The following is a 16,887-nucleotide window of genomic DNA, read 5'->3' as shown; positions in this document are numbered from 1 at the left end:
CATCTTGAGAAAAGCAGCTGCCTGGGGGATCTAAATTAATATCTTACTGCCTTCAGATTTACATGTAGTGACTTGGAGCAGTGTCCAGGCTCGATTTTGAGGTATCCAACCCCAAAAGTACCTCTGAGTGAACTTCCTAGTGCTAGTTGGTAAGGTCTTGTAGTTATTTCAATTATCTGGTCAATCTGGGAATGCTTTCTTTGGATGCCATGTAAGATTTCATTTAACTAACGAATAATGTTAACAGCTCTCTTAATGCTATGGAGTTAGTTTTATGGGTGAGCCAGATCTGTTCCTGGAAAGAGAGGGAAGGGGATTTTTTTTTTTTTTTTTTTAAGGAGGGGAAAAAATCCTCAAAAGCACATATAAAAAAAGAATGGAATAGAAGTAGAAAATCTTCTTTCTAGCTGTTGCCTACAAGTAGATTGTATTTCCAGTCACATCACGTGAAGCATGGCTCCACTTTCACAATATAAATTTACTAATTTTGCCAAGATGAGCCAATATTTTAAAATACTTTAAAACCATAATTAAATCCTGAAATGTGACAACAAAAATCTGTTCCTTTAAAAGCCTTTTTAAATGTTATAGACTATGTGACCCCACCCTTCATGACATCATTGTGACACTTCTTAGTTTTGTCTGTTGCTATTGAAGCATATTTACCAGAAGGGCATCATTTCAGATACATATCTCACTGCAGGCAAGCTAACACATCTGATACACTGGTACGAAGTAACTGAGGAAAAGCAAGAAGTGGTGTGTTAAATTTTTTTCTGAGCTAATGATTTGTGAATCTGTTGCTGGCAATGGATGTCACAAGACATGCAGAAGTAAAACCATCGACTGATAACAGATCCATGGTGACATAGCTGTATATGTTGAGATATTTTTTTCCCCTCCAGTTGATCTGGGAGAGTATGTGTAGAGACAGACAAGCATCACTGATGAGGAGAGCAAAAAGCAATATACAAGTCTGTTGACATAATAAAAAAAAAACCCCAAGAACTCTGTTGTAGACTTGTAATTTTTGTGCCTCGTGGGATACATTCCATTTGTGATGGATTTACCTTTTAAAAACTTAGCTTGTCTTTCATATGGCTTTTGAAGTTTGTGTAGTTATGACTCTTATCACTCCATAATATGCCTGTCTGTCTGTTCTTTGTTGCTGATTGTCACTGGAATCACACTGTATGTAAATATTTGCTAAGTCTTTGTAAAATAATTTATTTTAATATTTTGCAATAAAAGTTTTACAACTTATCCTCTCTGTCATGAGGAGAATGGCAATCAAGATCTGTGAATTCTTTTTACAATTCCCTACTCTTGTAATGCACCTCGTGGATGAGACTAGTGCTTGAAGGTGAGGAGCTGATAAGGCGAGTTGTTTTATGTGAGCAGATGCCTGTACTTGTAGGAGTACTTATTACTTCAGTTCAACAGTGTCTGATCTTCACTTAGAGCATAGCAAGTATTAATCAATGTGGATTTTGAACAGCTGTTGAAAGATAAAAGCTTATTCTAGGGGCAGTGTTTTTTTCAGGAGGCTGTTTTTAAAGAAGATGGCCTGAGACAGGAAGTGTTAGACTTGGTCGGTGCTACAATAAAATAAATCAAGCTGCTATATGAATCTTATGCCAGAGCTATTAAAATACCTGAGTAACTATTTTATGAATTTTCACAGTATTTCTAGCAGCAGTGCTTACCATTTTGTGGTCCAGAAGTATTTGCAGTCCTTGAACTCCAGCAGTTTCCTTAAAACACCTTGGATAATAGATAACTACCTACCTTAATGAGTAACAAAATGTGACGCCCATGATAGACACAGCCATCCGCAGAATCCGGGGCCACCTCAGCCTGAGGGTGAAGAGACTGAACCGTAGCTTTGGGGCAGTGAAACGGCTGAGGTGTGACCTAGGAGAGGTAGGGAGATGCATAGGCACGGGAGGGAAGGCTGGATGTTATAAGGGTAGCCAATCTCTCTGTTTTCCCTCTAGCCTCAAAATAAGGGAGTAGTGGAGGAGGAAGAGGTGCATGACTGGTGTCTGATGCCAAGAACGAAGAGGGAGGTGGGGTCCGCTCTTGGAGCTGAGGGCAGGACATAACACAGTCTGGTAAGCACCTGATAACATTTCTATCGGCTCCCAGCAGGTTGGAGCCCACAGACTATTGTTCACCTTCTGCCCTCAGTATTTTAGTGGAGCGTTAGCAATTTACTAGGGAGTAGGGTAACAAGAAGTAGGAAAACAGGATAAACCTGTATCTGTTAAGCGCCTGTTCTTACGGTCCGTGCCTGGTTGCGGGTTCCTCTGAACACAATAGCCTAATAGATAAAATCGGGGACCAGCTGACACTTAAACTGATATCTCTTTCACTCAACGATTATCGTGGGTCTTTACAATGCATAGTGCAATGTGATACAGCTACCTGCAGTTCATGGAAATGGAGAACTCAACCCTTTAATTCTGGGAGATGAAGGCTGCTGATATAGGTAGAGTTGCTGTTCAGGACCATTTCTAACAAAAAATTCCACCCTATTTCAGTCCCTTCAGGGCAATTTCCTGTAGCTGGACTGAAGTACTGAAGAGCTCATAACAACTCTAAAACCCTGCAAGGACCAGCAGGGAGGTGGGGGAGGTCTGTTGCCCTACAGTTTGAGCAGGAAGAGTTTCGTTTTCAAATTCATGACTTGTGCCTTTCAGTGAGAGTCGCCTCGTGTCTGTTGGGTTTGGGGGTTTAAAATTGGTTTTTTAGCCTCAGCCTTCTGCATGAACAAAAAGCTTTGAAGAGTTCCCCTGACCTGCATATAGACAGGGGGTCTCCTCCATGTGATCTGGCTTCATAAGTGTGATTAGGGGCTGGGGCTTTACTTCAACTCCATGCCTGAGAAACAAGGCTAAGCCATGGGAGGGAGCAAACCTAGCCCTGCTGTGGCCACGCATCTGGCTGAAAGAAATCCATGGCACTGCCTGGCAGGCTCTTACCTTCTTTAGTGCTGTGCTTAAATATGGTGTCACGGTCTGGAGTACCCAGAGGGCTTGCTGAAGGATTGCTTTTCCCTTCCATGGCTGCAATGCAGCTACTGCGACTCATGCTGACTCACAGCACACGGGCAAAGCCTTGCAGGAGGTGGTGTGTGCTACTTGACTTCTTCTGCCTTGGGTTCCACCCTGGCTCCCAAGAAAACCAGACTCAAAGGATGAGGTATTTTTAGGGTTTTTTTGGGGGGAGTGGGGCTTATAATGTTTTATGGAAGCAAAGACACATCCCAAGACACAACAAATTCAAGCAGAGGTTATCTTAGACTGTGCAGCCACCCTAATGCAGGGAGTGGTACCAGAACTGATAGCAGCACAGAGGTCCAAAATGAAATGCCCACAACAATTCAGTTCTCTGCCCAAGGACATTCCGTGTTGCATATCAGAAGGGCTTATTTGGAAAGAGAGACTTAAGGTGGAATGGGATTCTGGAGGCATTATCCTGCAGAGGCGCCAAGAAATGAAAGGAGAGTAACACTCTAGTTGGGAGGGCTTCCTCTGATGGCCATGTTTCCAAGTGCAACTATAGATGGAACTCCTGGTTAAAGAAAAACTCCACAACTTAATGACATATGAGAAATACATATAAATATTTTTAAATCACTTTGAATTTATAAGCCCAACCCAAACAATGAGTAAGAGTTTTAATTTTTTATTTTTAGACATTTTTTGAGGTGCCAGAATCTGCCTCTCTTGTTTCTCCTTGCTAGTCTTAGGAAAGAGCAGAAGAGAGATGGTGACAACATGCTCTTCATGTTCTGATAGTTATGTTGTTTTCTACGTGGAGGAAGTCGTGGGAAATGTGCTCTCTTCCCACTCCTTTTCTCTTTACTAGGGTGGGGCTGTGAATGATAGAGAAAGCGGAACTGAATAACCCCAAAAATATAAATTCTGAAACTGGGGCAAGGGGGTTACAACACAGGATATCTGAAGTCAAATTTAACATTTTTCCCATAGATGTTCTTTGTAATTTCCCATGCTAACCCTTTAATAACATTCTTTTGGATACTTTCCTAAATATGCTAAGTGAAAGTACTTGTCTCTTCAAATTAGCTCTATGCATTATTTATTCAGAAAAAACCAAAGTGCTTTGGCACACTTTAAATTGAATAAAAGAGTAGTGTGTGGCACTATGATATGCCTTTGAATTGTAAAGAGACTGAAGGCACTCAGTACGAAGTACCATAGTCCCACACAGATCAAAAATCCTGCTCGAGGCCTATCAACAGCTTTGCACTGTTCTGTGGACTTATGGCTTTGGGCACTTGTTGATCACATTTGTGTTTATCTAGTTAAGTTTCTGGGTGTATAAGGAAGTATCATAATTCCTAATGCTGTTAAGATCAGAGACAAAAATCCTCTTGTGTGCTTATTTGTGGGTTGGGCCCTATCCATACTGATCAAAATAAACTGGGTGCAGAGGAGCACTTGTTCCTACACACTCCTGGTTGCTGGGCAGAACTGAAAAATATGTGCATGCAAATGTGCAATAAATCTGTGTTCATGTTGAAATAGAAGTCATAAGCTTCTGAAGCTAGAGGATAAGTGTTTATTCATAAAGCTGTGTTGTTCTTCTCTGGCAGCCTTCATATTTACTGCTTATCTGTTGCATGTTGGCAGTTAGTGAAAGGTAAAGGAACAAATCAAGACTTGAGACGCATACAGCCTCTCTGATATTTTCTGTTCCTCTCAGCCTGGGACTTTTGCCAATTCCATCTCTGGCACAGCTGGAAAGGAAGGAAAAATAGTAAGCTCTTTGGCCTGCTTTTTAATTGCTGATTAGAATGGGAAATGAATACAAGAGCAGGAATAAGCAATACGCCTTGGATATCTAAGGGGGATGCTGCTGTCTTTGGCTGGTTTTGTGGCTGTCAATTTTTAATAATGATAGAGAATTGGAGACTTAACTCAGAATGCGAAAGTCTTGCAAGGGGGGGGTTCATTTAAGGAAGGCACCCCTGACTTAAGGATTTTCTTTGGTGCTGTGTTTCTGCAGAAACTGAAGCTGTTTAAAATATCAGACTGGACTCTGTCAAGTGCAATAAGGATCAGATGAAGGCAAGAAGGTAAAGTGAATACCTGTATTTAAAGTTTAACCTCCAAGTTCGCTGTAACTCAGTGATGCAAATTCTCCATCCTTTACAGCCACTTAAATTGAGGAGAGAGCTTGACTCAGCACTCACTTTGCTAACCCCAGCATGTCACTCAAGCAAAGGTAAAGGGATGGGTTATTGAATTGAGAACATTTGGGGGCGGGGGTGGTGGCAAGAGATGCAATTTGTACCAAGTACAGGAAGAAATCAGAGACCCAAAACTATGGCAACTGAGGAATCTTATTTGTGGGGAGATTTGCTCTAAAACACTAGGGAATAAGTTTTCTGGCAAATAATTTGAAGCAGTTTTCTGAAAATATTTTCTGGCCAAGTGGTATTGACTTTTCTGAGGGAATTAAATTCCATGATGTTTATCAATAAGCAGAAAGTGTAATCTTATGGGGGGCATGAATAGCAGGAAGCTGCCAAATCTGCAAGAAAGAACTGGCAGCCTGTTAAAATGTGTGGGCTTGAGACAGACATTTTCTTTCTGTGAACGCGATAAAAATAAAGAAAAAGAGGTGGAAAGTGATTGAAGCTCAAACTGGCTTTTATTTAAAAGTTTCTGGCCCCTTATATATTACCGTGTCTTCAAATGCAATGCAGTTTTGGAAATGCCTGGGATAAACTTATCTTCCTGTGGCACAGAGAGGGAGGAAAAGGCTTTGGGGTTATCACAGTTTATTTACTGTAAAATTACCGTTCTTTAAAACAACAACAAGGTTCAGGATGAGGAGAGCAGTGACTGATTTCAAACAGCATTCTACTCAGATCTACACAGTAATGACCCAACTCATTTTTCACAGAAGGATACTTTTGTCTGTCTCTGGCTCCTACCACTTTTCTCCTTGCTTGCACGCCTTAATTTTCCCTTTCCTCCACTGTACTGCATCTGTCCTGTCACAATTCCTGTGACCCCTTGGGAGTGTCACCTGCCCGCAGGCAGGACACAGCAGCCACTTGGCATTTCAGTCTGACAGCCAGAAGATAAATTTGGCTTCCCAAAAGAGTGCCAACTCAAGGAGTTCCAGCCTGAACCGCTTCAGCTAAAGGAAGCAGAGGGTGAACAACCAAGCATGCAGGTGAGTGGTCATGGCTTCCTTCAGTGGAAAAGTTCAAGCTTTTGCTAATTTTCAGCCATGGAATTGATATCTGCTGTGGATTTAGTCTGGCAGGGATAATGTTCAGTAAGGGCAAGGGTAGAGCCTTCATATACTGAACTACATGGGCCCAAGTGGGCAAAGCCTGTCTAAATATTCATAGCGATTTGTTAGCAAGGCTGGGGTTCAAAATAGGTTTTGAAGGAGGCTGTGCCTGTTGTGAGTTGTAGTTGTACTCTTTCCAGTTCTATATTCCTCTTCTTCTTCCCACACCAGTTCCTTTTTACCACCACTCCTGCATTTCCCAATCCCCTTTTATGACCACAGTAGTCCCTACTGTTCCAGCCTCTGAACTGGGAAGATAAAGCTTAGCTCTCTTTGGTTTGGAACTCTCCAGAAGCCTTCCAAAGCCTTAGAAACAATTTTGCTTGTTGCTGTGTGTTCAGATTGCTTGACATGACTACATTTGTCATGTAGATGTGACCTAAAACTGTATTCCAGTTGCACCAAGTAAGCAGTAAAGTTATCACCTGTTTAAATAAACCTTTGGCTCCTAATCAACAATTCAACAGAAGAAAAGAAATTGAATAGAACAAAATATGTTTGATTATTTACTAAAGACATAATGGCCTGGAGACTGAAAACAAAGAGTGGGACTGAGAGCCAGATGGCAACCAATATAACCTGGACAGGCTACATGTCGAGTCTTTAGCGTACAGCAAACTCCCACAGTATAATTTTTTAAGCACTAGAGAAATCTATATGTGCTACTTTTCCAGTTACTGTCATTCCCAACGAATGCCAAAACTGTGACTTTAAAAAATATCATAGATCAATGTCAGGGACTGTTTGTGTATTTCATAACACTTGAATGGCCCCAGAACACCAATGAGAGGGCAGGACCATGAATGAGGTCTCAAACCACATTAGTGCAGAAGCCTCCAATGAGAGATTTACCATCTGTCTTGGTGGGGAGTATATAGAAAGCTAGTCATGCTTGAGACTGCCAGTTCATACCATGGCTATAGCTGGTACCATGTGCCATAGTTGAATTTTAATGTGTTATGGAGCATAAAGGGAATGTTTTAGATGGGTACAATCAGCCGATGATAGACCATGAGCAGCAGGTGCCATGGGCCCCAGGCAGAGTTTTCAGTGGCATTCATATAGTTTGCTGGCTAGTCACAAACTGAAGTAGAGGAGTCATCTTCAAGTACCAGGGATAGCTAGCACCAACAAAGTAATTGTATGCAAAAACATAACCCCAGGAGTAAGAAATAGGGCTGGAGAGTCATCATCTGGAGCTTTGGGAAGGAGGACAACAATGGAATGACCTTCCCTCCAGAACATCTACAGGCAATAGATACTCTACACAAGGAGTCATAAGAAGCCATGTTAACTATGGGTAAGAAAAGATTCTTTTACATACCCATGCCCTGCTAAACAGATCTTTGCTTTGGCTTTGGTTTAGACCTGGCAGATATTTGAAATGGGAAGGGTAAGAACATGAGTTTGGGTGAATGCAAGAGCTTTCTGACACTTTCTCTTGTTTCTTTTGTTGAAGCCAAAGGCCCTTTCTTCAGGTGTCCCTGTGCAGAGCCTTAAGAGGAGTCCACAAGGGAGGAGGGCAGAGCTTGTGCTGCCAGATGCCACCTGCTGGGAAGGGAGTTTGAGTAAGCAAAAGTTAGTATCTACTCAAAAGAAGCAAACAGTAGAGAAAGATGTTTTCTCTCTTCCACTCAATCAGCACAGTGATATTCAAGGGTTAAAAGGCACTCAGCTTACATCTCCATACTGAAAGTCTCCGTTAGATGAAATTTAAACAGAAGCTGATGCATGTATGCTTCATGAGAAGTGTGCAGCCTTCTCTTGTGGAGAAGACTCTTCAGGAGGGCAGCTGACAGTTACTGAGGAGATGGAACTGAGGGTACAAGGTTGTCTCATGTCTTGCCACTGCTTCGTCGTTCACCCATCTTCTCACAGGGAAGACAATGGTACTATTTCCCTCAGGATCAGACCAGAACCTAGCTAGGTCTTCTTCACAGGATCCTTAACCCAAGCTTAGTTTTCCCTCAGGTGTTCAATACTACTTATAGCCTTGGAAGGCAGAAGAACATGAGCAGACCTCTTTCCTCCCTAATTTACAACTCCTTGCAGCAAGCAAACCTGTACAACTCCATGCTGACAATGAGTAGCTTTGGCAAGACCTACTAGTGGTGTTTCCACCATCACCTCTCATGGGACTTTTTTTTTTCAGGTAGCCTAATTTTTCTTCTGTGTAACATGCAACTCTCTGAAGTTTAATCTCATGATTGTTTTCTGCTCTCATTAGCAAGTAGAAATAATTAGTTCCTGTTCTCATCTTAATTTTAATTTTTAGCTGCCCTGGGTGCAGAGGTCTCTGGGCAGTGAAATAGGAAGAAGCTAAAAACAGAATTCATGAGAAAAAAAGACAACCCAGCATGCATCTGTACAGAGCCCATATTAGGAAATTCTTAAATTCCCACTTCCCATCTCAAGAAAGTCACCCAAAACATTTTAAAGATAATTAAAAGATCTGGAATAGTGTCAGAATTACTACTGCATAAAAGAACCTAGGAGGTATAAAAGCTCCCCCATCCAACAAGTGTGATGGCTTCCAAAAGGATGCGTTATCCCAGGATGTATGAGCAAAAGTAGCATGTAAGAGAGACTGGAGGTATTATTCCACTCTCATGCAGAATGGTACTCAGATCATCAGAATTTTAAGGAAGCTTTAGCTAAACTGAGAGTAGTCTGTATCACAGAGTCAAGAAAACATTTTAAGAAAGCATGATGTTTGAGAAAAATATCAGAAAAGGCTGGGGGGGATAAAAGGCTTTATTCAGACTAGAACAAAAACCTAGAACAGCCACTATACATAAGTTTTCTGATGGGTAAGACTGCTGAAGAGTGCTGAGTGGATGGGTAAGCTATTTCTTGAAGAGCTTGGAGAAAATAAAAAAAGAAACCTGTCCCTGTTCTGATAAAGAGGACAGAGTCTGATGCTACAAAATGTTTTCCAACTGTAAGAGCAATAAAGTGGACATAGACTTCTGACTATTTGAGAGTCTGACAATGGTTTGGCCAAACAGCTCTCGGGGATGGTCTTGCTACATTTAGTGGCCCCCAGGGCAGAAGGGTGGATGTGGTAGTCTCTTGAGGTCCCTTTCAGCTTTACATGTCTATGGTTTGTGTCAATTATCTAACAAGTCTGATATATTTTTATTGCTCCCTAAAATGATTCCTATATTGTATAATTAGGGTTGTTCAGTATACTGAGTGTTTCCTAGGAATCAGATGCAATATCTCATGCATATCCTTTTCTTCTACTTACCAAGATGAACTGTCTGTTCTAACATGCTTCAAAGGTACTAACATAAAAAAAAAAGAATGAAACCATGTAAATAATAAAACAAGGAGATTTAATATCGTTTCTGTTTTCCTGAGGAGTTGAGGTCATTGAAGAACAACATTGTATGGGATCTTCTACTTCGTTGTCTGGCTTCCCTTTCCAGTGCTGACTGTTTGGATGTAATAGATATAATAGCGTTAAGGCAAAGTTTGCTGTGCCTAGGCCAGTGTATTCTGTCTTCCTGAAAAGGAACAAGGATTTTCTTTTCTTTTCAAGCAGCTTCTCCTTGAACAGTATGTACTCCTTGCGTAGGTTTTTCTCCCACTTCTTATTCACCTCCCTTTGCTTTTCAACCACGTGTATGGATTTTTGTGACTCGGATGAAGTAGTTGTCTTGTACATCAGTTGCCATGCATGTAAAGTTATGGAAGTCATCTCTTGATTATTGTCCTCTGGATTCTGAATTTGGTGGCCTTTCACTGCTGTGTAGCAGGTCCCTACACATTTCTCCCACTGTTTAATAGAAGGGATGGAAAAAGAGGTAAGAAATTATTTGACAGCCTTTGCCTTTCAGAATAGCACAGATGCTTTGCACAGCCACAGCTAAAAAGTAGCAACTGCTATCTCAGAGGAATGTCATTCCCTTCGTGGGTGAGAGAACTGGCAAAACCTCTGACTGTTGGGAAGTTTTATAAAAACAGCTCTCTCAGGAAAAAGAACAAGAACCTTATTTACAATTCACTTCCAATTTTATCCCTGGGGTGGGTTTTTTTGGTGGTTTTGGGTTTGATATTTTTGTTTTGGTTTGGTTTTTTGGGGTTGTTTTTTGGGGGGTTTCTTTTTTTGTGTGTGCCTGTGTGTGAAAGGTTTTGCATCAGCTCCTGAGACAGACTCCTGCAATTTACAAAACATTAAGCTATTTATGTTTCTGGAGCAGAGAAATGAGCAATCTTCTCAGACACTTAGAATTTGCTTGTATTGGATAGAAGGACATTATAATAAACCGATAAATCTACTGGACATGTGATTTGAAATTGTAGTGAGGAGAGGAAAAAAGTCACTTTGCTAAGGTATGTTAGAGACCATCTGAAATGCTGATGTAAATCATATTTTATTCAGCTCAGGGAAAGAATCTAAATAAGATCTGTATTTCTGAGTCTTAATCTCTTGTGTTGTTTGGATTACAAGGCCTTTAAAGATTGTTTATATTACAGCTAATTACATTTCCCCAGACTAGAGCCAAAAAACGCTTATTCGCTTTTATTTAAGCTTTCCTGGTAAAGAAATAGGAAATACTCAGCTGCCATGAGGTCCCATTGTGATACTGATGGAAGATCCTGCCTCGTAGCCTGCAGGAGAGATGGAGGAAAAACTGAGGGTTGGACCAGCATAACAGTGGTCTCTGTTTACAACAGATGCTGCAGCCAGGCCTGTCCCTTTCCTAGGCATGATGGGGACCAGGACAGGGCCTCAGCCAGGCAGGGACACATCTGTCCTGCTAAGGACAGACAGACCCTTCTGGGTCTCAGGCTGACTGCCCCTTGAGTCTTGCAAGGATTTGGGTCACTTCCAGGATTTGCAACGCTTTGCTGTGTCACATGGAAACCTGTGCTCACAAGACTAACGAAAGCAGACTTGGGACAGCTCTTTTTTTCCCCAAATGCCCATTTATTTTTGTGTTTTCCCCTAACTGAAGCAATTTTTCGGCTCTGCGGGGCACTTTGTGTCATTTCTCACATCAAGCCCAGAGTCATTTTTGCCCTCTACTGGCATCCTGTAGAAATACAGGAGCACATCAGGCCATAGCTCCATCCCTTCAGCTATTCAAAATCACCAGGCAGGAGGAGAGGGTATGCAAAGACTACATGCTGTCAGTGGTGGGACCGCGCTCTTGCAGGGGGAGCAAACACTTTGTGAAAGCTCAGTGAGCACCTTCCTACACACATCTGGCCAGACATGGCATGGCAACCCCTTCCCCTCACTCTATCCAGATGCTGGCAAGGGAAAAATTAGTCACTTTAAAACATGTTGTCTGATTTCAGGCTTTTATGAAGAAGCCAGTCTAGAAAATAAGAAGTAGTGATGTTTCTTTCCTTCCTTTCTAGGTATAATGCACTCCAGCTAGTTTGCAAGCTCAGGAAATGGGAGCAAGAGTGGCCTAAGAAAACTACTTGAATAGCTACCATGGATGTAAGAACAGGCTGGTAATCTTAGATGATCACTAAAGGATCACACAGTGCTTGAACATAGCGTGGGCTTGAAATGTTGCACTGAAACCTGCTGGAGAGCCAGCTTTGGAGCTGGATGCAGTGGCTGCTCAACAGTATGTGGACATTTGGGGCAAAGTAGAAAAAGCATTTCATTCATAGAATAGTTTGGGTTGGAAGGCACCTTAAAGATTATCTAGCTACAACCTCCTACATGGAGGTGGACACCCTCCACTAGCCTAGGTTGCCCAAAGCCCCATCCAACCTGGCCTTGAACACTGCCAGGGAGGGGGCAGCCACAGCTTCCCTAGGAAACCTGTGCCAGGGCCTCAACACCCTCACGGGGAAGAATTTCTTCCTAACATCTCATCTAAATCAACTTTCTTTTAGTTTAAACCTATTATCCCATTGCCCTTGTAAACAGCCCCTCTCTAGCTTTCCTGTAGCCTTCCCTTGGGTACTGGAAGGCTGCTAGAAGTTCTCCCTGGAACCACCTCTTCTTCAGGCTGAACAAGCCCAACTCTCTCAGACTGCATTCATAGGAGAGGCACTCCAGCCCTCTGGTCATCTTTGTGGCCCTCTTCCTGGACTCACTCCAGCAACTCAGTATCTTTCTTGTACTGGGGATGCCAGAGCTGGACACAGTTCTTCAGGTGGGGTCTCAAGAGAGGTCTTGAGTAGCTCATCATGCTTCTTTTGTTGCAATACAGGATATAGTTGGCTTTGTGGGCTGCAAACATGCATTGCTGGTTCATATTAGCTTGGCAACAGATTACCAGATAAAAGGAGTCAGCACACCAACACTCCTGAAAAATCAGCCCACAGTTTCACGATTCAGGCCAACCTAATCTTGCAAGGTTTGGAGGGATCTTGCACATCAGCCCCATCTGTAAAGTCCAATAGATTCTGGTTTCTGGTAAAATATACTATAAAAAGGCTCATAGATGAGCTTGTTAATATAAAACAGCTTGCAATAGTTATGTAGCTGGTACTAAATAAGATATTGTTAGTAATTTTTATTTTTATTACAATTTTTAAAATCCAATATATCAGAAATAAATATGAAACTCAATAGGAGTAGTAAGTTTTTAGAAAATAATTGTTCTCTTCCCTTAATTTGTTCTTCATAAGGAGCTTTCCACTTTGGCCTTTACCAGCAGTGGCTGCCATTGTGGTAGAATATCACCCTGAGCCAGAGAGAGGCACAAAGGTGCTATTGGATCCTGCCTCAGCACTAAGTCAACTTGCTTTTTGCTCTGCTCAGCCTGGGAGGAGGTCTTTGTTCTCTGTCTGTCCACAGTGACTTAACTGCAGCACAAATATTTACCTTGAAACTGTCTGATCTATCAACACCCGATTCTCCAACCCATCCCATCATTTTACCATCCAAATTTGTGTCTAAGACAGATGTGACCAGAACTTCACCAGATCCTACCAGCAGCAGTTCAAATATACTGTGTTCTTCATCTTCATTGAAACGGCATCAGTCTTTATAGTAGCAGCTAGTGGTCTTTGGAACATGTTCTGACAGAGCCAGCATTTTTATCTTTGCATCTCAGATATCGTTCCCATGAGACTGCACCCTTGAATATTCTAGTGCTCTGGTGGCTCACAGGAAGACCATATACCTCAAAAAGACTTGGAGACCTTGCCATAAGCTTCAAACTCTGTTTCTTTTCTGTCATTGGTTTTCCCTCTCCAGATCATGAGGAATTTGTGGAACTGATTTACTACCAAAATCAAGCCATTACAGCTTTTGTGTCCTGCACTAAAAAGACAAGTGTGAGATAATCCATCAACTTACTCCAAAGACCATGCCTTCCTTTTCTTTATGCAGACATTCAGAAATGTCTCCAATGTCCCTAACAGTGAGCTAGTGCAGGTGCTCAGCTATTTACATCACTCTGATCCTTATTTCTGGCTTCTGATCTCCCACTCTTTTCAACCTACAGATCTCAGGATCCTTGATCTTCTCTCAAGATCTTGCTGCACTGAGATGTTCATTTGCTGTTAAATTCTCTGCAGCGTTAAGGAAGCAGTGGAGAAGCTCTGTTTTGGAATGGGAATGTTCACATTAGCATCAAGCTTCACCACAGGAAAGATCTACTGCTTTTGGTAAGCTTGGATTAATTATCAGGGCTGTCATGGGAGAGACAGCCCACTGTCCACCACATTACATAGTGAGGTAGTGCAATAGACTACAATGAGTCACAATATCATCTTGTTTATCAATAGATAGCTTATTTGCTTGTCTGTAATAATTTCCAAATGTGCCCTGCTTCCATAGGATCTAAGAAATGACATCTTAGGTAATTAAATTTTTGTAACAGCTGATAAACCGCGATTTCCCCCCCTGGTTTTATGTATAGGGTAACAATTTCTTTCAAACTGACCTTTTGGTCACCAATTTCTTTAATTACAAAGGAAGAGAACGGTTTTTTCCTCTGTAATTCACAAGCGAGGATTTTATTCACCAGTAGCAGGAGTTCTTGAGAGGAGATGAAAGCGAGAGGCATCTGGTCTATTGAAGTTTTTAGCAGAACTCCCACTGCCTACAGCATCGTCAGAATTTCACACAAAGGATTAGGCATATCCTAATCTGTCCCAATCTTTCATACAAAAGACTGGTAAAACAGCATTTAAAGTTTTATCAGATTAGACCCACACATACTTAACAAATCTAGGGCCTTTTAAAGATAAATCTTGGGCCTTTTAAGAATCCTGAGTCATGATGTCTGAATGTTTGGAGACTGTGACTTAATTCGGCTGAGAGGAATACCTTGTCCAGGCTAATGATTTCACTGGAGCTGATGCCTGAGGAATCATGTTGGCAGCAGAAAAACAGAAGAGCATTTTCACCGCAACAGTCTGCTGTAGCAGAGATTTGGCACGCCTGATTCCCCATGGGCTCTCCTGCTCATCTGATACACCAGCCCCGATCAAGTTAGGTGTTTTGCTTCCTCTCTCCTGTTGATGCCTAGGCACACCAGGGAGGATATCTTACGCTCCTAGAAAGATGTATTAATAACTTCATCTTTGCAGTCGATAAAACAACACTGTCTTGGAGGAACCCAGCAAGGTCATTTCCGAGCTGATAAAAGTTTCTCCCTTTCATCCTCTCTCAAGGGAATACATTCCTGGCTTCTTTCCTCTCAGGACAAAATACAGTGTGGAGAGAAACAAGGAAAACACAGCATGGGGAGAAACAAGTAACTTTTTATACTTGCTGAAGATTTGGGTTTGCTTAGTTTGACTGATAACAACACTGAGCTTCAGTAAGGCCATGTTTCAACTCCTACTGACAGATGCACAAGAAGCATACACATGCTGCCCTGTAATTGTATGGCTAAGGAATCCCAAGGTGTTTGACCTGTGTATTTCATGAGATCTATTTTTTTTTTAATGCTCCATCCAAAAGGAAGGGCTGAAAGTAAAAATGTCAGAGCAGAGAGTCTCTCTTGTGCAATCAGACATATTTCGTGGTCATTGCATGTATCGCTTTCACAAATACATCCAGCTTCCTTTCAAAATTCTCATATCTACGGGATCTGAAAACCTATTTCCTCTTTGCAGATTTATTCTTGATCAGTTCTTACGTATTTTTTGTAAACTAATGTGGTCCTTCAGCTTAAGCATCCTCTTCCTTTCCTAGTGTTATGTCCCGGTGTATTTACGTACAGTAATTGTATCCCCACTCCACTGTTTTCTCCTTAGTTTGCGAGTCTAAACAAGCTGAAGTCCTTTATCTTCCCCTTAACTAGCATATTTGCCTTTCTCTGTTCCACTTCAGTGTGCACAGGAATAGTAAGGTATTTTTACAGATTAAAACTCATCCAATAAAGATTGTTTTTTCACTCCTGAGCAATTCAATAAGGAAAGCTGTATTGTAGCAATAAACTCTTGGTGCTTTTGCTATTAATGCTATTGCTATTTTATCAATAGCAATAAACTATACTGTATCCCCTGTTCACACTATAATCAACTGATCCATTTTTTTTTTCTTTTCCCCTCTCAGGGCACCCTGAAAATACATCAAGGTTGAAGAATTATTCTGAGGCCTTAGTTTACTCGCTCATGCTTTTTCCAGAACCATAATCCTGGAATCAAAGCAACTTGCTGCTTAATGACTGACACTGTATTTTAAAAACATTTCAGCATATGAGAGATGGCATCACATTTTAGGTCAGCTTTAACCAGAATCTAGCTGAAATATCCTGAGCTTCTCTAGGGTAACCAACTCAAGCCCTGCATGTTACAGGGAACAGCCCCAAAAGAGAGAGAAGATTGAAAGCAAGACTTGATTTTGTCTGCAAAAAACTTTGTTTCACATCTCAACTAGGAAGGTGAGAGGGGAAAACCACAGTGACTACAGCAGCAAAACTTGACGTGGACAGACTAATAGCAAAAGTGTCTCTCTTTTTCATGTATAGCCTACGTTGCATGTTGTTTACCATCCCCATCCCACGCTGCCTCTTGTTCCCTCGCAGCTGAAGTAAGCAGCTGTCCTCATTCCAGCTCTATCTCCTTGTGATAGTTCTGCTACACCGTCACACATTTTCCACCTAGTTTTGCATCACACTGAAGTTTTGAAAGTGTGCACTTATGCATAGAAATATTGTTTTGCCAGCTTTCTCTGATGAATGCTTGGTTCAGTAAATAAATACACATCTAACTGACTGGCAGCTGAATTTTGCCTCATTCAATTTTGGCATTTTTGAATGTATGTGTCAAAATATCTACAGGAAGAGAATGCAAGAGGTAGAAATATTGGGATATACTCTATAGAGCTTGGAAGGAGATGTTGGCTCACGCAGAGTCCTTCCTAATGCATATGTGACCCTTGAACAGACTGTGTTTGCTGTCTTGAATGTATCTCCAGGCTCGAAGTTACCCACCCTACGTTATTTTAATTAGTAGAAAAAGCAAGTGCTCTTTGGATTGCATCGAGTCCTGGCTCAGGACTTGTGCGTGTCTCACCGTGTAACTTGGAACATGTTCTGGTACATCTCTGTGCCCTAGTTGTCCCAGGGGAAAAAGGAGCAGAGCACTCCAATTTCACCCTGGCGTGAAGCGCTT

The 16,887-nt window shown here is 41.6% G+C and overlaps 1 long non-coding RNA gene across 1 annotated transcript; it reads left to right on the top strand.

Moving 5' to 3' along the window:
• Positions 1-7,743: 7,743 nt before the first annotated feature.
• LOC311190412 lies at positions 7,744-16,479 on the top strand. The gene is made up of 4 exons (XR_014617209.1): positions 7,744-7,914; positions 11,710-11,794; positions 13,764-13,926; positions 15,827-16,479. It is a non-coding gene; the product is annotated as an uncharacterized lncRNA (long non-coding RNA).
• Positions 16,480-16,887: the final 408 nt, after the last annotated feature.

The sequence above is a fragment of the Gallinula chloropus genome (assembly GCF_964237585.1).
Source record: "Gallinula chloropus genome assembly, chromosome: 3".
In the NCBI taxonomy this organism is placed as follows: Eukaryota; Metazoa; Chordata; class Aves; order Gruiformes; family Rallidae; genus Gallinula; species Gallinula chloropus.
Note: the sequence above shows the minus strand (reverse complement) of the source record. Positions and strands in the feature narration are given on the sequence as shown.